Here is a 21,778-nt window from a genome sequence, read left to right as displayed (position 1 = left end):
TACTAGCAGTCTTCTTTCTAGTTAGAAGGCTTAGGGCTTGGGCCAATAAGTTTAAGTTTTTCAAGCTCTGTACATAAGCAACAGAGGGGAAAAAAAACAAAAACTGTCTCAAACAGCACAGGGGCTCAGAAAAACCTGTCAAACAGAAGACCATGACAGTGTGAACTTTTTTTCTGTTAACTCCAAAATTTGGTTTAATTATAAGTAGATTTAGTTTCTATAAAACAAGATACTCTGGTTTTCTTGCGCTCTCTATTCAGCAACTGTAGTGCCTTCCAGGATGCATAACTAAAGAGCAAAGATTACAAGGTTCTCTTGTTTCTGTTCTTAAATATCATGACATAAAGCTGTCACAGCTACTGACAATTATAAAGAGTCATTTAAATTCTGTTCCCTCAGCCCTATTTTTCTTTTGTGTTAGTTGAACTTGAGGATTGATCCTGAAAAGTGCTGAGTACCCTCAAGACAGTGATTCAATGGAAGTTGAGGATGCTCAGCACCCTTGCAAAAGGCACTAGACACCATACAGTAAGTAACAAGTCCTTATATTGCAATTGACTGAAAACTCTTGGTGTAAGTTTCTTGGGTACCCAAAGTCCCCACTGAAGTCAATGAAATATTTGGATGAGCGGGGGGTGGATATCTTTAATGCTGTGGCCTGTAAATTTACACGATATAATAGAATTCGTAAATATTTAAAGCTGCTCAAGTGTTGCATACATTGACTAAAAAGTAGTTGCTAAAACTTCCCAAACTTGCAAGCAAATTTCAGCCAGAGACAGATTACAAAAATATTAGATGCTATATATATTCTAAATACTATTAATAATCAAAATGAATCTTTTCAACAAATCTAGAATATCTAATGTAAAAAAATCATCAGCGTGGGAGGAATTTAGTGAAACATCTAGTAAAATACGCTTTGCATAACTTGACCAAAACCTCCCACTTGAAAGTCTGCTGTTTTATCTCCTCTTCAGCAGTCTCTTTGTTGTTCTTGAAGTTACTTTCTGGTGTTGCATGGCCATTTTTACAGAAACCACAGGAGTTTCACCAGCTACCATGCAAATAGCACAGAGATATATGTGGAAAGGGCTGCATATTTGTAATGTTTATATTGAAAGAATTATTTAGCCCAAGATATAGAAGTATGAAAGAAAGCATGTAATTAGAATATATTTAAATTACTTACATATAGTCAATTATATCTTATAGGTCAAAGTTGTTGAATGTTCATGTCAGTATGGTCATTAACCGCATATATGAACTGTAAGTATAATGGAATACTTTAGTAAATCTTAATTGATTATTTTCAGCCTATTAAAATTACTTTTTGGTTAAATCAGTAATATGTAGCGTACTTAGCATAAGGGCCACATCTTTACATCTGAGCTTGACAGCAGTCAGCCTTCCAGGTATGAACTGAAATCATCCATCTAGCTGAAAATCTCAGCCAAACCATAGAGATGTTTGACAATGATGCCTTTGATACACTGCGGTGAAGATCCGCCACATAGGGAGATCAATGGACATAGCAGAAAGCTATGGCAAATCATAAACATGTATTCAACATTCAATTATAAATTGAAGATTTCATCTCTCCTTACACCAGTTATCACACCCAAATGGAATATGAAGCTTCCCTCCTTTGATTGTTTTAGGTGTTTGATAATATATATTGCCGGGAACCAAAAAGTCCTGGATGTGGAATTTTTGTTCACAGAACTAATGTTTCTCTTTTTGTGGGGTGGGGGAAGAAGAGAAAGCTGTATTTCTGAAGTTTATAGAGATTCATTTAATTATTTGCTATTAAAAAGAGAACTGGAATGACTTGCTGACCTTTGAGGATGGAAAACATCCAGAAAAAGGATAGTGGACACCATATAGAATACATGAACATACACAAGAGTTAAGTGAATGTGCCCAACTTCTTGATATCAAGTCTGCAATGCACTAACTAGTATTTGAAAGTAGAGATTGAGACCCATGAAAATGGCAATATCCGATTTGGTCAGAAGCCTCAACTGTGCTCTCGAACACCATTTGGAAGGCAAGGAGGGGCTTACAGATTAAACAGTTACTTAAATGAAAAAGAAAGATAAAAATCTAACAAGTCCAGTCAAAGTCAGCCGCTACGCCTGAAATATAACAAGCTTCCCATTTTTCTCAAAACCAGAGAATATATAAGGGTCTAACATCTGAGGGATCTGGGCTGACTGCTGAAAGTCACTGGACCTGAAACTTTCATATAACAAAAACTGTGTGTAGACTGAACTTTGGGTAACAGCCATGCTTTTGTATACAAGTCATCTATTAACACCACATTTTCATGCAATTTTCTGTTAACCACTGCGATTTAATTAAGAGGTACAAAGTGTAAAAACATGAAGTACTGCCAACAACAGAAGATTTGATATTTTCCTCCCCCTCATATTTTGAAAGCTTGTTTTTCTTCTATATATTTCTTCTGGAATTGGAGTTATTGCCAGAGAATCATGAAATGTCCTACTCTTAAAACTGAACAGACTAGTAAGTTACTTAACACCAAAATGATGTGCTTTTATTTCTATTATTTAAATCAGTGGTTCCCAAACTAGGGTTCTCGGGAAAAAATTCCCTAATAGCGGACAGCTGTCCCTAGGGACCCTGGGCAGCACAGGGCCAGCAGCCCAGAGACCCTGGACTTCCAAGAGCTAAGCAGATCAAAGCAAGCATATCTATCACACTGAGGAGATTTAAATTTCAAGAGTCCTTATAAGAAATGGAAAAGGAGGTGGACATTTTTTGCTGTTTTTAAAATTAAATAGGCAGCTACTATTGTTTTTAAAATTATGAAAAACAGGTTTAAGCTTTGTTGTAACGTGCGTTGTTTGCCTGGACTGCTCAAGACCTGAATGCTTGTGTAGGAGGAACTCTGAGTTGGCTTCTTAAATACCTTTATGCTGTTTCGCATCTGATACTCCTTGATTAAACATAGGAATCTTGTCTTATAGCAAGTTTATTCAAAGCGATACAAGCTATGAAAGTGAGATCTTGGAAGAGTGTTGCCGTTTTCATAATGTAATAAAAATACTGTAATGATAAATAATAATTAATAGTGTGTAATAAGCACGTTATAAAAACAAATTTCATATTAACAAGATCACTGCTTTTATAATTTATACTCAGGTAAAGGAGAAAATCCTGGAAATATTCATTTTTAGGAAGGGGTTCACGAGACTTGATATTTTAGTGAAAGGAGTTCACAGGTTGTTCAAGTTTGGGAACCACTGAAAATGAACACATTTTACACAGAGAGCAAACAAGAGTTCAAAGATTATAAAGGCAGAAGGGACCACTGTGATCATATAGTCTGAGTTTCTGTTAAAATAAATAGATTGAGCTCCTTGAGTCTATCATAAGGCATGTTGTCCAAAACTTTAATCATTTTTGTGGCTCTTCACTGAACCCTAATTGATCAATATCCTTCCCGAACTGTGGACACTAAAACTAGACATTCTAGTCCAGCAGTGATCACCATCAGTGCCAAACAAAGAGGTAATACAGCCTCTCCCTATTCCTGTTCGACAGTGTTGTTTATAGCTCCAAGGATCACATTAGCCTTTTGGCCACAGTAAGAACTCATGTTCAGAGTTAGGAATCCCAGCTGCATAAATTACATACTTGTTTCGTATTGCTTTTATCTAGGCTAGGGATATTATAGTGTTTGGTTCACCCAACAATTCCTTAGACTTAGTATCAAGTAACACATTAAGATTCCATTTTCATGCATTAACTTTAAGACAGCCAAGAAATTGCACAGCGCTGTGATTATACCATAAAAACAACTGTATGCAGTGTAGTTGTAGACATGTCAGTTCGAGGACATTAGTGACAATATGAGTGAAGTAACATCTGAAAGGCAAGGTCCAACCATAAGTGTCATACATTTGCAAAACATAGCATATTTTACACTAAAAAGGAACTTTACAGAAGGTGCTACACAACAAAACCAACTGAAGGAGATTTTGGAGGGGCCCAACCAACTACAAGCTGACACTACTGTTAATCTTGTAGAAATCTGGCTTGATGTAGTTAAAGCATTTGAACACAACAGTAAAAAACCTAGAGAAACTATGGAACCTTTCAATTACCTAGCCTGACCACAAATATCAAGGTCATAGTTTTAGACCAAAAGAGGAAGAAACATAGCTGATGGAAAGTAATCTTGAGTTTATCCTTCTTGTTTAGCATCAAAAACCTGAAAGTCCAAATCTATAGCTCCAAATCTGTGCTTGCAAAGGAGGCTGTTGCACAGTTCTCGGCATCAAAATGGTAAGCAAAGTCACAGTAGAAAGGACAGTTAAATCTACATTTCTGACCATTAAGAAACCTGCACATTCAAACTAGCTTGCGCTAAACTTCATACTAGGCATAAAAGTGTATCAGAGGTAACTAAGGAGCAAGTACAAAGAGTAGGCCTAATTAGTTAGTTGTACTAGGAAAGACTATTCTTCTGGCTTTCTTGAAGAATTACAAGCTTTGGACAATGTGCTCCTTTATGAAGTTAGGATAAAAAAGTAACCCTTTCCCTGTAAAAAAGTGGTGTTTTACAAATTGGAGGAGAAAAACAAAAAACCGAAAAACCAAAACAAAAAAACAAAAAAAAACCGCACAGTAACCTTGGTCCTTCATTCTAAGGCCTTCACAACAAGGCTTAAATGAGAAGGAAACACCAGCAAAGCTCTCTGGTGCCATAGTGGTGAGAACAACATCCAAGCTTTTCTCATCCACAGTGTCACATGTGTAGCCTTGAAGGTGCAGTACACAAGAGGAAGAAAATAGAGGGTGTATTTACAAAAAGTAGTCAACTTTTCAAGGCCATTCACATTAGGCAAAGTTGGAATTTGACACCCAACACCAGATCAATGCAGCTCAAAATGATAATCTGGGATGGTCTGCAAAGTGACTCAAACACACATCCTGTCCTAGCAGCAATCAAAAAATCTTAACAGGAAATGCTAAATGCAAGGATTTTGATGCCCACACCCCAAAAGGGCAGCATTTATATAACTGGCCAGACAGAAGAACAAAACCAACAATAAAATGCTGTGCTATACAGCAGCCTAATACAATAGCAGTACAAGTCCCTATATATTGTACCAAGCTACCCCTAAGCAATTTAACGTTTTAATATACTGACAAATTGAATCTCAATCTTATCACAGCACTCCTTCCAGCTTGTTACATGTGTTCTAACCTTAAAAATCAACCTACTTGCATAGATCAGATTTACATGCAGACTTTAATAATTCATATTTCATTTGAGAATTTGATGAACATGAAGCATTTTTCTGTCTAGCAAATTCAACAAAAAGCCACCCTTTTTACCTTCTAGGACTTCTGTTCAAATTACACACGACTGCATGTCTTCTGCAGTGACTTCTCATTTTTAGAAAGTTGCTTAATTTTATCTGACTCAAAGACAAAATGTCTTTACATCTCTGGTATGCAACAGCATTAAAGATATCCACCCCCCGCAAAAAAAAAAAACCCTATGCAAATCTCTCTGAACAGTTCCAAGTCTAACTGCACACCTTTACAAAGAACATGAAAAACGAGGAAAATCCCCCTAATTTTAGCTGATCTCTGGCATTTACAATGTCTTCTGACATAACACGCTACTGTGGTATATTCTGGAGAAATCTGAAATTCAAAAGACATTCTGGACAAATCAAAAGGAAGTATTCTTTTTCTGTTTTTTTAAGTACACAAAATAGAATAAGTAAATCCTCTTTTTAATACAATTAATATGCTGCAGGGGCATTAGCAAAGTAAAGATGGACAATATAATTGTCATGGAATATTTCAGGCTGTTAAAAACAAAGTTGAAAACATTTTATGTGCTTTTAAATTTCTTGTATATTTATAAAATATACTGCTGGTTTTAAAGCATATTTGTGTGTGTTATATAACCATAAGTCTTGTTTACTGTATGAGTTTTCCAGGAAGAATCAGTTAAAGCTTAAACCAAAGTAGGAAACTGCTTGGACAGATTTTTTTTCCCCTTGAAAAAAAAAACTAACAGCTATATGATAAGTCTTCATTCTAGTTGAGTCAAATATCTGAGACTCAGGTTTATATTTTCCGCAGCATATAACTAGCTTCAGCCATTTTGTTTGGCAACTGCTATAATTAGTTTTCAAATATGCAGCCCAACTTTCTTAGAAACACTGCGCAAGGCAAAAGCCACTATTATCAGCACAAGCACATCATAGTCAAAGTGCCAAAAAAAAAAAAAGGTCTTAAGACAAAAAATCTTTTAGTGGTCAAAAAATCTACTAGAGAAGTGGCTGGGGTTCTTGTACAGTATGTTTACAGTGCTAACGATTTAGTAAGCATCAGTAAGTTGATTACCCAAACCTAAACAGATTTTTAAAAAAATATAAATAAATGGCATCTTCAACTCTAAAAAGCAGCAGCTCTCTTATGCACTGAGAAAATCCATTCTTTAAAAGATGTGAAGAAGATTAAGACTTGTTAAAGCCTTTCACAATTCAAATTTGAAAGAACTCTTAAGAGTAGATGTGCACATTTGGTTTGTTCTCAGAGCTTATACTAACAATATCATACAAAACAGAAATTAACAGTTTTCTTGGAATTGGCATACAAACAAGCACATGAACAAAGGCAATTCAGAATTCTTATGTTCTGGGCCACCAAAATAGATTTGCTTTTATTTATAGGCATTTCTATGGGGTTTAACACTAATATCTAAATGTCTCACGATACCGCATAAAATAGGTAAGTATTATTCCCATTTTATAGATTGATCAGAGAGGTAACAGAGGGAGTTATAAATAACTTCCTAAGTGAGTATAAGTATGCAGTAGTATTTTGGCCATGCTGGTCTCAGGATATTAGAGAAACAAGGTATTATTTTATACCTCACCAATTCTGTCTCTCTGATTTTCCTAAAGTAATAGAGATGGGGTTCTCAAACTGGGGGTTGTGAGGTTATTACGGGGGGGGGTCATGAGCTGTCAGCCTCCACCCCAAACCCCGCTTTGCCTCCAGCATTTATAATAGTGTTAAATATAAAGAATGTTTTGAATTTATAAGGGGGGTTTGCATTCAGAGGCTTGCTTTGTGAAAGGGATCACCAGTACAAAAGTTTGAGAAGTAGAGGGTACGTCTACACTACGGGATTATTTCGATTTTACATAAACCGGTTTTATAAAAGAGATTGTATAAAGTCGAGTGCACGCGGCCACACTAAGAACATTAATTCGGCGGTGTGTGTCCTTGGTCCAAGGCTAGCGTCGATTTCCGGAGCGTTGCACTGTGGGTAGCTATTCCATAGCTATCCCATAGTTCCCACAGTCTCCCCCGCCCCTTAGAATTCTGGGTTGAGAGCCCAGTGGCTGATGGGGCAAAAAATCATTGTCGCGGGTGGTTCTGGGTAAATGTCATCAGTCATTCCTTCCTCCAGGAAAGCAATGGCAGACAATCATTTCGCGCCCTTTTTCCCTGGATTGCCCTGGCAGACGCCATAGCACGGCAACCATGGAGCCCATTGAGCCACAGCAGCATTCATTTGCTTTTGCATGATAGCAGAGATGGTTACCAGTCATTTTGTACCGTCTGCTGCCAGTGTAATTTGGCAATGAGATGACGGTTATCTGTCCTTCTGTGCTGTCTGCTGCTATCATAGGTGCCCCTGGCTGAGATTGGCTGGGGGCGCAAAAGCAAAACTGGGAATGACTCCCTGAGTCAATCCCTCCTTTATGGTTTCTAAAAATGAATTGAGTCAGACCTGCCTAGAATATGGGGCAAATGTACTAGAGAAGCAGTGTATCAGAGAGTACAGCTGCTCTGTGTCAGATCCCGCAGAAATGATGAGTTACATGCCATTCACGGGGGGATGCCCCTGCAACAACCCCACCCGTTGCTTCCTTTCTCCCCCAACCTTCCTGGGCTACCGTGGCAGTGTCCCCCACTCCATTTGTGTCATGAAGTAATAAAGAATGCAGGAATAAGAAACACTGAGTTTTTAGTGACATAAAATGAGGGGGAGGCAGCCTCCCGGTGCTATGATAGTCCAGGCAGGACATTAAGCAGTGTGGGGGAGAGGAGCCCAGCATCCCACTGCTATGATAGTCTAGGCAGTACAGAATCTTTTCACATGAAAGGGAGGGGGTTGATTGAAGCTCAGCCCCCAGTTGCTATGATGAAGACGGTTACCAGCCGTTCTGTACCATCTACTGGGAATGACCGGAAGTCATTCCTATTTTCACCCAGGCGCCCCCGGCCAGCCTCACCTGAAGCCAGCCAGGAGCACTCACGGGTTGATAAGGAGGACGGTTACCAGTCCTACTGCGCCGTCTGCCACCGGGCAGGGGAGAGGAGCGGATACTTCTCTTCACTGCTGCAGCATCGCGTCTACCAGAAGCATTCAGTAGACATAGGGTGACACTGAAAGAAGTCAAGAAATGATCTCTTTCCCTTTTCTCTCACGTGGGGGGCGGGGGAGTAAATTGACGAGCTATTCCCTGAACCATGCCGGACAATGTGTTTGAACCTACAGGCATTGGGAGCTCAGCCATGAATGTAAATACTTTTCAGAGACTGCTGGGGACTGTGGGATAGCTGGAGTCCTCAATATCCCCTCCCTCCCTCCCTCTCTGAGCGTCCATTTGAGTCTCTGGCTTCCCGTTACGCTTGTCACGCAGCACCGTGTAGCCTGTAGATTTTTTTTTCAAACGCTTTGGCATTTCGTCTTCTGTAACGGAGCTTTGATAGAACAGATTTGTCTCCCAATACAGCGATCAGATCCAGTATCTCCTGTACAGTCCATGCTGGAGCTCTTTTTGGATTTGGGACTGCAGTGCCACCCATGCTGATCAGAGCTCCACACTGGGCAAACAGGAAATGAAAATCAAAATTTAGTGGGGCTTTTCCTGTTTACCTGGCCACTGCATCCGAGCTGAGATTGCTGTCCAGAGCGGTCACAGTGGTGCACTGTGGGATACCGCCCGGAGGCCAATACTGTCAATTTGCAGCCACACTAACCCTAATCCAATATGGTAATACCGATTTTAGCGCTACTCCTCTCGTCGGGGAGGAGTACAGAAATCGATTTAAAGAGCCCTTTATATCGATATAAAGGGCCTTGTAGTGTGGATGGGTAAAATCGGTTTAACGCTGCTAAAATCAGTTTAAACACGTAGTGTAGACCAGGCCAGAGGAAGGAATCAGCAGAGCCAGGAACAGAACTCAGACCTACTCATTCCCAAGTCTGAAACATAAGACCATCTTTCCTGCCTCAACATATAGTTTTATAGATTGTAGCAGGTTTGCCCAATAAATGCTATTGTCATAGTTCTTATAACAAACTAGATTATGTATATTAACATGCTTATCTGAGCACCCAGAGTTCCACAACTTGCTGCCAAAGCACAAAAAGAAGGCTGCTTTCCTTTCTTTTAGCCTCCATATATTTAGGATTTTCTCGATGACAAAAGTATTTTGTTTTAATTATATTATCTGCCTGATATACTTACAGAAGATAAACTTATTAATATACCTATTTTGTGTAACACAATATCAAGCACACATCAACTCAGTGAGGTTACTTATTATGCTGCTAAATCTCCAAAACAAAAATATGTATTTCTGGTTCCACAACAAGGTTGGCTAACCTTACAGCATGCTAAAAAACTTGGTGTGCTGTAGCAGCACAGGACACAAGAGCTCTGAAAGAAAGTGGGATACATAATAGGCTCATTTGCATGGTAAATACTCAGAAAGCTCTTGCAGCATACAGCTATTTAACTGAAATTTTTTTGTTATCTTATAGAACACGGATCAGTAACTTGTTAAAAAGACAGGAAGCAAAGGGTGGTAATAAATGGCCAGTTCTCATAATGGAAAGTGATAAACAGTGTGGTTGCCCAAGGATCTGTACTGGAACCTGTGCTATTCAACATATTCAAAAGTTAAGTCCAAAACTGACTGCAAAGAGCGACAAAGGAATCTAACCAAACTGGGTCTCTGGCAACAAAGTGGCAGATAAAATTCAATGTTGATAAGTGTAAAGTAATACACATTGGAAAACAGTCCCAATTACACACAAAATGACAAGGGTCTAAATAAGCTATTACCACTTAAGAAAGATCTTGGAGTCACTGTGGACAGTGCTCTGAAAACATTTGCTCAATATGCAAGGGACCGTCAAAAAAAAACCTAAATGAATGTTAGGAACCATTAGGAAAGGGACAGATACGACCCAAAATATCAATGCTTCTATATAAATCCATGCTTCTCACACACACCTTGAATACTGTGTGCAGTTCTGGTTGCCTCATCTCCAAAAAAATAAGATTAGAATTGGAAAAGGTACAGACAAGAGCAACAAAGGATTACAGGTATGGGACAGCCTCCATATGAGAAGAGATTAAAAAGACTGACTGTTCATTTTAGAAAAGAGATTATTAAAGAGGGATAGGATAGAGGTCTATAAAAAAATCATGAACTGTGTGGAGAAAATGAATAGGGAAGTATTATTTATCTCTTAACATAACACAAGAACCAGGGGGTCACCCAATGAAATTAATAGGCAGCACGTTTAAAAACAAACATAAGAAAGTACTTCTTCACATAACATACAGTCAACCTGCAGATCGTGTTGCCAGGGGATGTTGTGAAGGCCAAAAGTATAACTGAGTTCAAAAAAGAATTAGATAAATTCATAGAGGATAGGACCATTGGCTATTAGCCAAGTTGGTCAGGGATGCATCCCTATGCTCTGGGTGTCCCTAAACTTCTGACTGCCTGAAGCTGGGAATGGGCAACGCTGGACGGATCACTCAATAATTATCTTGTTTAGTTCACTCCCTCTGAAGCATCTGGGCACTGGCCACTGTCAGAAAACAGGACACTGGGCTAGATGGACCACTGGTCTGACCCACTATGGCCATTCTTATGTTTTTATGGTATCTAGGCACCAGGGCCTAACCTCTAAGAAAAAACTGTGTAAGCGAAGTTGTTTACTTTGTGCTCTGTCCATTTTCAAACAAGTAATCCTACCATGATCTAAAAAAATAAACCAAAATAATAAAAAAAAACAGCCTGTGGTTAGTTATTCAAGATTTCTAGTTCAATTCCTTTCAAAGCAAAGGATTTATTTTACATACACTATCAAACAGAACTGCAGGATCCAAGTACCACTTACACTATGTTTTCTTATGAAAATACTGATCTAAATATTAAAAACAAGAGCTCAGGGGTAATGTTTTCCATATTAATTGGAAAACAACTAGAAGTAATTTTTAATAGATTGGGGGAAGGCTTTGGGAAGACTAATTTTTTTTATACAAACAAAGCCAAAAGTCTGTTTACCTTTCACCTGTTTTTCATAATTTACCTTTTTGACAGTTTCTTTGCAAGGTGCACTGTGCTGTGGTTTAGCTGAACGAATGCTCAGTCAAGGTGCAGTTCTTCTGTAGGTATGCTTCATCTGCAAGAGCTACTGAAACTTCTAACTAGCCCAAGATGTTCTCTTTATGCATTTGTTCTGTCCTTTTGTTCTGACACGAATGAAGGGAAGAGGAAGAAACATTTTCTATTTATTAATACAGTATATTAATTTCCCTCCAGACTGAAGATGATCAGAACCCTATGTACCCTTATAGCTAAATACATCTACAACAGAAGCATGTAATCCAACAGTAGGAATTTAAATTACAAAGGAGTGCATATAAAAAGGCAATAAAGTACAACATAGCTCTTTGTTGTAGAAATAGTTCCACCAGTGTGTCTCTGCAATCTCCCATAGTTTCATAAAAGTTGCCTAGAAGACAATCACTGTTTACAGGCACCCCTCGCCCCCTTCCAACTCCTTCCAAGCTATCTTATATTACAACATACTAGTCTCTCTCTTCAGGGCCAGCTCCCTGGGAATTGGGCGTCTTTTTAATTTTTTTTTTTTTAAACTCACCCGGTTCCCGTGGGAGGGAGGGGGGTCCTTCGGTGGCATTTCGGCAGAGGGTGTGTGGGTGGGAGTGTCCCTGCTCCTGGTCTTCAGCAGCATTTCAGCAGTGGGAGGTCCTTCAGTGCTGCGGAAGACCTGGAGCGGACCTCCTGCCGCCGAAGTGCTGCCGAAGCCCTGGACTGCCGCCAGGTATTCGAATCAGGCCCCGCAGTCCATAAAGCCAGCCCTGTCTCTCTTCTGAAACATTGGGCAGACACAAGCCGCATTTCTCTCCCTCCACATGGCAGTTACATTAGCATGATTTGATTATATCCAGTCATAATAAAGTCCTGATCAAACAGGCTCTCCCAGTGATACCTGATCATTTGGGCAAACTAACATTCTTCCATAAAATTCAGATATTTCTATATTTTTTCAAAGGTCTGAGGATCATCTTTCAGGCAACTCCATTAATAAATGAACTTAAGTGGCCACACAGCTTTACTATGCAAGCATAATTCATGCACGAGTATTAAAAAAATACAGTTCAAATGAATTAGCTCCACATGAGGTAGAAATAAAATTGGACAAGTAATGATTTGTTTCAGCTTCTTCCTTTAAATTCAAACACAAATCATCAGGGGTGTTGCTTCCTACATCAGTGATAAGATTCTTTATCTCAAAACTAGTGGAAATTAATCTTCCATTTTACACTGGCAAAAACTTTTTTTAAATGACTTTACTTTAGCTTCTACTTGCAACATATTCCCCTGCATTACACAAGGACTTCTGCTTCTCTGAAAGTCATTCTACACACCTTAACTTCTTACCTAGAGTCTTAAAGGGAGAGAGTCCTCCTTCTTGCTAAATACAGTTGATCAGATGGATACAATTCTAGACTAGACTATATTCTGTCTATATTACTTGATCTTTCCAAATAAAGGGATATTTTCCTTTTTGTTATAAAGATCAAGATATACATCTGTCTGTTTACAATTATATTGGATCATGTCTATAAGATGTACCTAGTTTTGCAAAACTGACTTTCCACGTCACAAGAAATTAATCTCTGAAGATTTTTTTTAAACATAATCTACTGATTTTGCATACACCATGAAGTGGTGGCACTGCTAAAGAAAAGTAGGAAGTTGCCATAACTATAAAGGGAAGGGTAACAATCCTCCTGTGTACAATAGTATAAAATCTCTCCTGGCCAGAGTTCACCAAAATCCTTTTACCTATAAAGGGTTAGGAAGCTCAGGTAACTTGGCTGACATCTGACCCAAAGGATCAATAAGGGGACAAGATACTTTCAAATCTTTGGGGGTGGGGGCTTTTGTTTGTGCTCTTTGTTTTGGTGGTGTTCGCTCTTGGGACTAAGAGGGACCAGACATCAATCCATCTTCTCCAAATCTTTCTGAACAAGTCTCTCATATTTCAAACTTGCAAGTAACAGCCAGGCAAGGCGTATTAGTTTATATTTATTTTCTCAACTTGTGAATGTATCCTTTGCCAGAGGGATGTTTATCCCTGTTTTGTTGTAACTTTGAAACTAAGGCTAGAGGGGGTTCCTCTGGGCTCTTTGAATCTGATTATCCTGTAAAGTTATTTTCCATCCTGATTTTACAGAAATGATTTTTACCTTTTCTTTTAATAAAATCCTTCTTTTAAAAACCTGACTGATTTTTCCATTGTCCCAAGACTCAGGCGTTTGGGTCTTTGATCACTTTCTAACCAATTGGTTAGGATATTATTCTCAAGCCTCCCCAGGAAAGGGGGTGTAAGGGCTTGAGGGGATATTTTGGGGGAGGAACTCCAAGTGGTCCTTTCCCTGCTTCTTGTTAAATCACTTGGTGGAGGCAGCATACCAGGTTTTAACCTAAGCTGAGGCCTTGGCTACACTCACACTTTACAGCGCTGCAACTGGGGTGTAAAAAACACCCCCCTGAGCGCTGCAAGATACAGCGCTGTAAAGCGTCAGTGTAATCAGGGCAGCAGCGCTGGGAGCACGGCTCCCAGCGCTGCACGCTACACCCGTAAGGGATGTGGTTTACATGCAGCGCTGGGAGACCTCTCTCCCAGCGCTGCCGCTCTGACTACACTCACACTTCAAAGCGCTGCCGCTTCCAAATGTAGCCATACCCTGATAGAAATAAGTTTAGGGGGGTCTTCATGCGGGTCCCCACGTCTGTACCCTACAGTTCAGAGTGGGGAAAGAACCCTGACAGAAGTGTTATCACCTTCTACAAGTTTGACGCTGCTTGATGGGTCTACTTATGTGGGACAAAAATTGGAGGACAAATGTTAAAGGCCTTCCTGTTTCAGGTCAGTATTAAGTCAGACTACGGTCACAAAACAGAGAATCTGTAAACTAGAGTTTAAATGGCACGCTTACAAATGAACTGCAAAAACAAATGATTGCCATCATTTAAGCCACAGTCAATTAGACTCCAAATATCTTAACAATATATCTGTGACTATTATTAAATTAGTTGTATTACCATAAAGCCTAGGAGCCCTAATCATGGACCAGGACCTCACTGTGCTAGGTGCCATACAAATAGAACAAAACCATGGTCTCTACCCCAAAGAGCTTACTATCTAAGTATAGGACAAGAGACAACACAACAGTGTACAAGAATGAGACACGATTAGTCAGCATGACATGCAGGAGTTTCATCATACAAACAGTGTAGCTAGCTATATACATTGTACTACTATCCTTTGAGAGACAGAGAGAGAAAGACACTCAAAAATGGCAACAACAAAAAGCTACACTCAAGTTGCCTGCAAACCAAGAACAGTCTTCAAAAACATGGACAAATTACATAGCAGTAACTGCTATTAGGACCCACTAAGAAAAAAGAGCTTCAGTTACAAACCCACCATCAGGAGTTTGTAAATCAGATGTTATGCATACACACACCCTCCTCGATAAAACCTGATATGCAAGATCTCAGCCGAAGGGAAACTTTTTGTATTTAGCCAATTTCACATTAAAAGAAGGCAAAAACACAGACATTCTGATCTCAGATACTTGTTTGTACTGAAATAACTCAAACATACAATCTGATGGTGCTATTATAATATTTTAATGTTGATTTAAGAGCCTACACATTACAATTATTTCCCATTCTATGCTGTTCTTTTCCGTATGGACAACTGATTCCCCCCCCCCCACTCCATATTTTATATTAAGTTGAAGTCAACATGGCTGTTCTCATTTAGCTACTAAAATTTATCTCTCATAATTTCTTAAAAAGAGATCTCTAGTGGGTCATCAGCGTCAATCATTTCAGCATATGTACATAATGAAACACAATGACCTTTGACAGCTACAATAGCTGCATACACAAGCACAAACTCTAGATAGTGTCAGAAACACAACATATTAAAAGCTAAGCCAGCCCATTATCTACATCTAATTTTCAAAGTAACTGCAACCTGCTATAACTTTGTTCATAAGGTTTTTTCTATTTGAAAGAAGATTGTGTTGATGAGGAAGAAATAGGCTCTTCTTAGATGGGAGAATAAAAGGTATCAATTAAGCTAAGAATGAAAGATGTAGTCAGAGAACCATTTTAGCACTTAGATAGCAAACTTGGAGCTTTGATTACATTTTCTCGTAGCAAGAAGAGGATGTTATGTCTTCCAGATTTCCTACAGCAAACATTTTCTGGATTTCTGAAGTGATCGCTCCTTGTCCTATTGCATGAAGACAATCAAAACAGAAATTTTACATAAAAATCTAGGAAGTTTCAGATACTCACGTCAGTTTACTAAAAGGCTAAACAGGATACCTATTTTATTGAAAAGTACTATATATATATATATATATATATATATATATATATATATATATATATATATATATATATATATATATATATATATATATATATATATATATATATATATATATATACACACACACACAACTCATTTACGGAATTTTGCAACACCTACATACTTCAGAATGTGTGAACCATTATGCATTATCAGTCTTGACATGTAACTACTAGAACCTCTGGCAAAATGAATAAGTAGACTGTCTTTATTGTGGTAAAATAGCCCCCTGAGCAGAGTGATTATCCTTCCCTAAGCCAGATATCTTACACCTTTACAACTGTCCCACACCACAAATCAAGTATTCTCTGTCTTTGGATAGGGCTGGTATATCCTAATATGTGTGGAGGAGGGGAGGGGAAAATTTATATTTATTTTTATTACCAGTCAACTGAATTGTGTTTATTAGTGGAAAGACACCATTACAATCTACCCTTTAAAAATGGAACAGTCCTCTCTGCCCTATTTTATACTTCATGAAATACGCTATCCTTTCCCTGGTCCTCTAAATTTCTCCCTTCCCCATTTCATTTTATCCTGCATGCTCTGTGTATGTGTTGGGGAATGGGGGGAGCAGAATATGGTTCATCCAATATCTCACATTTTTCTTTACACTGGTCCATTATCTGCAATGGTCATCCCTATATGGAGAGCTGAACATGCACCTCTGAAAACTCTCAACATGGCTTTTTAGTCAAACAGTTAGAAGAGAACAATACAAAGCACTCTCTCGAGTTCTCTTTTCTGTTCCTCCAAGTGAAGGAGGAAACACTTCGCAGTTAACATATATTGCCACTTGATCCCCAGTTTAACTTCCCACTGCTGCTTCTTCCTTTCTATTTCACAAAATGGTAAAAGCTCCTTTAAACTTGGAGGAGGTGAAAAAGTGAGAGGAAAGAAATTTCTGTTTTACTCACACAATAATAAATAAAATTAAAAAAAGGAATAACTGATATATAGTTTCAAAACTAAAGTATTTGCAGCTACATACTTTAAATACCACATTCAGTGACCTCTTGTTCATTTCAGAGTAATAATTTGGCAGACTCTAGAAGTTAAGATGTCTCATTGCTATATTTTGAGGCATAAATCTTCTCAGATTTGTACATTACAACAATGGGATACATCTAGAGATCAACAGGTAGCTGAGAAAAGTCTTTCCAGTTTGTAAAATGTTAATAGTTGTTATACACACACAAAAGAACAAGTTGATAGCATTAAAAAATGTGTAGTCATTGACTGTATTAATAAAGGTCTATTCAAATACTGTTTGTTGATTTAGTTGGGGGGTGGGGCTTGAGACTGATCCACCTCCTACCCCAAAGTATAGTGAAGCTGCCATGGAGTATGGTATGAATAAATGTCACCTGGGCAGCCTGACAGTCCAGCAACATTTCCATTCTGAGAGATCTATCATGAGTTTCTAAAATGTATTGGACATATTGGTACGTAGGCAGCATACGTAACATTAGATACGTTTCCCTGCTTCAGCCTATTAACCCTGCTTTAAACATTTTAACTGATGTCTACGTAAGGTAGGTCTCCACTGCAGGTTATCCAAGTCTAAGCACTGTGGTAAGACAAATCCATCTGCAGGACTTCAGAGCCACACCTGACTCATACCCACGTAACTGCAGCCACATTGGTTCTGCAATAGGCCAATTTAAGTGCTAGGATTTCTGTAGGCATATCCCAGGTTTCTCTTAGTGTCCCACTAACTTGAGCCATTCATTTATTTTGCAGTGTGTTGTGGGAGAACTTGTCTGTCCTTCCCAAGCCTCTGTGTGGAAGTATTCACAGCCTGCCACCACAGTAGCACAAAACACTTCTGGCTCAGCACACTCCTCACTTCTTTCCTCTTCATCCAGGCCAAAGCACGGTTCCCACATCAGGTGCATGAACTGTTTCCTACTTTTGGGAGCACTGCTGTTTCAGCAGGATGCAGTTACAGGTATGGGATACAGTGGAGGGCACTTCAACAGCTGTTTGTGACCCTCCTAAGGCAGCCACAGGTATTAATGAAAAGATCATGCAAGTATGATATGGCAGAGCAGAGACAGCTGATGCATGCCACCTATCATATGTGGACTGGCACTTCTGGTGCAGAACAACTTGTAGTGTCATTACATCATCGTGCAGCTCTGGGAAGATCAGCAGTGCCTCCAAAACTTCCCCATGAGGAAACAGACCTTCATGGAATCATATGAGGATCTTGCCCCAACCTTTCAGTGCCAGATCATGCTAATAAGGGAGGCCATACCAATCCAGAAGTGGGTTGATACTGCCAGCTGGAAGCTTGCTACCCTACACTGCACATGTCAATGCCTAACCACTTTGGTGCTGGAAAGCTAATTCAGTGCTGTAGCAATGGAGCTTTGTGGGGCAGGTACTGCTGTTTTACATCCATGGGTAGCAGACACAGTGTGCCTGAAACAGCTGGCTTTGAGAGAATGGGGTTTCCAAACTGAACTGGAGCCACTGACGACATCCCTCTACCCACTGTATGTCCAGCACAAGGAGCATATGCCAATCAGCAAGGACCTTACTCAAATCATCATGAAGGTCTTGGTCAACCATAAGAAGAGGTCATTCACGTTGGCCAGGAACTGCATTTCTTCAAGATGCACGTCCCTGTGGCTGCTACACTTGAGGAACTCATGTGCCTCTTAAGCCTTGAGTTTGCAATTTTTCTGCTAGCAGTACCCATTTGGCCCATGCATGTTCAGCCTATGCCTCTTGGTGTCTGGCATAAGAACACCAACATCTGTGAGAATAAGGATGAGGGCTTCCACCAGGAGTGGACTCAAGACACTGCTGGTTTACAAGTCCAATATAGTCAGTCAGAGATTGCACCCATCACCACTGAGGCTGGGTTCAGGTCAGGGGCGGCTCTAGGCATTTTGCCGCCCCAAGCACGGCAGGCAGGCTGCCTTCGGCGGCTTGCCTGTGGGAGGTCCCCGGTCCCGCAAATTTGGCAGCAACCTGCGGGAGGTCCACTGAAGCCGCGGGATCAGCGGACCCTCCACAGGCACACTGCCGAAGGCAACCGGCCTGTTGCTCTTGTGGTTACCAGCAGAGCGCCCCCGTGGCTTGCTGCCGCAAGCACATGCTTGGCGTGCTGGTGCCTGGAGCCGCCTGGAGCCGCCCCTGGTTCAGGTGAGCAAAAGAAATTAGGGATTCTTCTGTGCCTGTGTTGCCCACCTCCTTGCATCACATGGTAATATGCCTCGAGCAGCATAATGATGCATACTACTCATAGACTCATAGACTCTAGGACTGGAAGGGACCTCGAGAGGTCATCGAGTCCAGTCCCCTGCCCTCATGGCAGGACCAGTTGACAGGACCAGTTGACTGGCCACCAGTCAACTGTTCTGGCAGTCACTGCTCCGGCAGCCCAGGGCTAACAGTTGCTCCAGCCCTGCCCCAGAAGTAGACATGGAGGTCCCCAAAAAACCCATGACCTCCCTGCAGAATCATAGCCTTAGTCATAACCTGGGAAATATTCCAACTTAAATTGCAATGTCCCCCCAAATAATGAAAATGGAAGCAGACAGTTATTCAGCTGTAGCTCTAACTCTGCTACGGCTTCTTATGCAGTCCATTCCCCAGGTTCATCCCCTACTGCAGTGTGTGTGCATGCACGCGTATGTGTAGATGTTTATTTACTATTGTGTTTGTGCAAAGTTGATATTTCATCATGTGCTGACTGTAATCAACAAACAGAGACGGTAAGCTACAGGTCAGCTGCTGGAAGAGTGGTCTGCCCAGGAATCTAACCAACCATCTTGGGTCACCTACGTATATTATAGGTCAAAAACGTATATTATGTATATTAAAAAACCACCAGCCAGGCAGGAGTAGAGAAAAAAATTCAGGCAAGCAGTAAGAGAATGCTTAACCAAGATACAGAAGCTTGAGTACACCACAACTTCCTTCCCCCTCCCACAGGCCTGGACAGCATCAGGAGACCAAATACCACAATCACGAAGGGACTTTTTCCACTTAGTACAACCACTGGGACTTAAAATACAGACTGTCTGGAGTTAATACTAGTATTGGTATAACTGTGTAATAGTACCCCAGTGTGTACAAAGTTATAAGGCAAGGAGTCTGGGGAAAGACGCATTTATGCTTTCTAAACCTATAATCCCAGCTTTGATTCTCCTCCCATCTCCCAGTAATTAGTTCAAACATAGCTCGACTGAATCATTAGTTGCATGTTTAATATGCATCCCCCACACAGAGCTTGGAATCCATCTTAAGTCACACATGGAGGGATGGAAAGGGGAATGCAGAAAGGGTGAACTGAAGCTAAGGCTACCCCATAGCTCCAGCCCCGCCGCTGCTCCTGCAGCAGGAATTGACTGCGGCTGCTCCCATCCCAGGGTAGCTGACCCAACTCCAGTCGCTGTTTTGGTGGTCCCAGGGCTGGCCACCAGTCAACTGTTCTGGCAATCACTGCTCCGGCAGCCCAGGGCTAACAGTTGCTCCAGCCCTGCCCCAGAAGTAGACATGGAGGTCCCCAAAAAACCCATGACCTCCCTGCAGAATCATAGCCTTAGTCATAACCTGGGAAATATTCCAACTTAAATTGCAATGTCCCCCCAAATAATGAAAATGGAAGCAGACAGTTATTCAGCTGTAGCTCTAACTCTGCTACGGCTTCTTATGCAGTCCATTCCCCAGGTTCATCCCCTAATAATTCTCAGAATATAGATGAAAGATGATCCTCAGACTATCAGACCACATGATCTGTTCCAGCTCTTCTGCACCCTCTGCTGCAAGGGTCTCCTCTGGTACCATCCCTGTCCCTGGTCTAAAAACAAAACAAACCAAAAAAAAAACCACAAACACAAAACAGGACAGTCTGGGTCAAAAGCCTATCACGTATGATGGTGGGCTCAGTACTTTGGGCTATGGTGAGCACCTGATTCAAACTCCTTATGTTAGGGGCAAGGAGACATTGAGTTGCTTGACTTGTTATTGGTATCCTTTGCCTTGAGATAAGCACCCTTGACATTTTTAATTCACTCCAGACACTGGATAGCTGACCACTTGATCCACCTCCTCTGGCAGCCTCTTGAAAAGGACAGTTTCGGGTGCATCTCAAAACTACATTATTTGCTGTACCTGCACCAGAGGGCAACCAGAATCCTGATGTGATCCTCTAGCAGCACACTGGGATGGCATCTTCTCACATTATTCAGCTAAGCTGGTCAGTGCAGAAATGGAGCAGGACATGTGGAATGAGGACTTAAACACTGACCAGGTATATGTAAACCAGCAGGTTGTTTATAGTAGATCGGAGATGAATAGAAAGTTAGTAGGTAGAAGGGACAGAAAATATAGACCTAGGGAACTGGGGTATGGCATTGTGGACTGGCACCAAAGAACTCTCAAAACCCAAGCTTTATAACCCAGACTTCAGCTGCTTCCCCTCTGCAGTGTAAGTACATTTGAGTCCGCCTAACAAAACCTGTGGTTCTAACCTATACCCCTCACTGGGCAAGCAAACCTGGATTCAAAGCACATATAAACCTGGGTTTAAGGGTTGTGTGTGTGTGGATGGCGGGGGGAGAAGGAGGGGGTAAGAGCCTAGGTTAAGCCTACAGTGAAGACATACCCTGACATCAACTTGTCTTCCCACCCATTCCTGTGCTTTCTTGACACCCATCCCCACCCTCCCCCCATTGCTCCCCTTAAACATACTTCCTGGGACATTTGTTGTCACTGGAGATTAAAGATGAAAAATCAACCCTTAAGTCTTTTTTTTTTTTAAATAAGAGATTGTATTTCATTTATCAAGCTGGACATGATACTGCACTGTTGTCTTTGGGTAATGACACTGGGCCAAGGATTTTGAATTCTGATCTCCTGCTTCATGACTTGCTCTAAAAATACTACTATACAGAACCAAACTAACTAGTACGATTAATTTAGAAAGCAGAACTTGCATAAAATTGCTTTCAGCATCTGCATCCT

General features: G+C 40.5%; 1 protein-coding gene across 8 annotated transcripts in view; it reads right to left on the bottom strand.

Moving 5' to 3' along the window:
- BTBD7 (BTB domain containing 7) overlaps positions 1 to 21,778 on the bottom strand; it is a 112,771-nt gene that overhangs the window by 76,514 nt on the left and 14,479 nt on the right. Inside the window, exon 3 of one of the 8 annotated variants that reach the window (XM_030558863.1) lies at positions 15,568 to 15,655. The exons of 5 other annotated variants lie outside the window; for them this stretch is intronic. The gene's annotated coding sequence lies outside the window, so the exon portion shown is untranslated. Of the gene's footprint in view, positions 1 to 1,192; positions 1,266 to 11,404; positions 11,568 to 15,567; positions 15,656 to 21,778 lie in introns of those variants that run through there. 2 more of the 8 variants (XM_030558862.1, XM_030558860.1) reach the window with 2 other exon arrangements.

The sequence above is a fragment of the Gopherus evgoodei genome, chromosome 4 (genome assembly GCF_007399415.2).
Source record: "Gopherus evgoodei ecotype Sinaloan lineage chromosome 4, rGopEvg1_v1.p, whole genome shotgun sequence".
Taxonomy (NCBI): domain Eukaryota; kingdom Metazoa; phylum Chordata; order Testudines; family Testudinidae; genus Gopherus; species Gopherus evgoodei.
The sequence above is the reverse complement of the archived record's forward strand: the minus strand, read 5'-3'. Positions and strand labels throughout refer to the sequence as shown.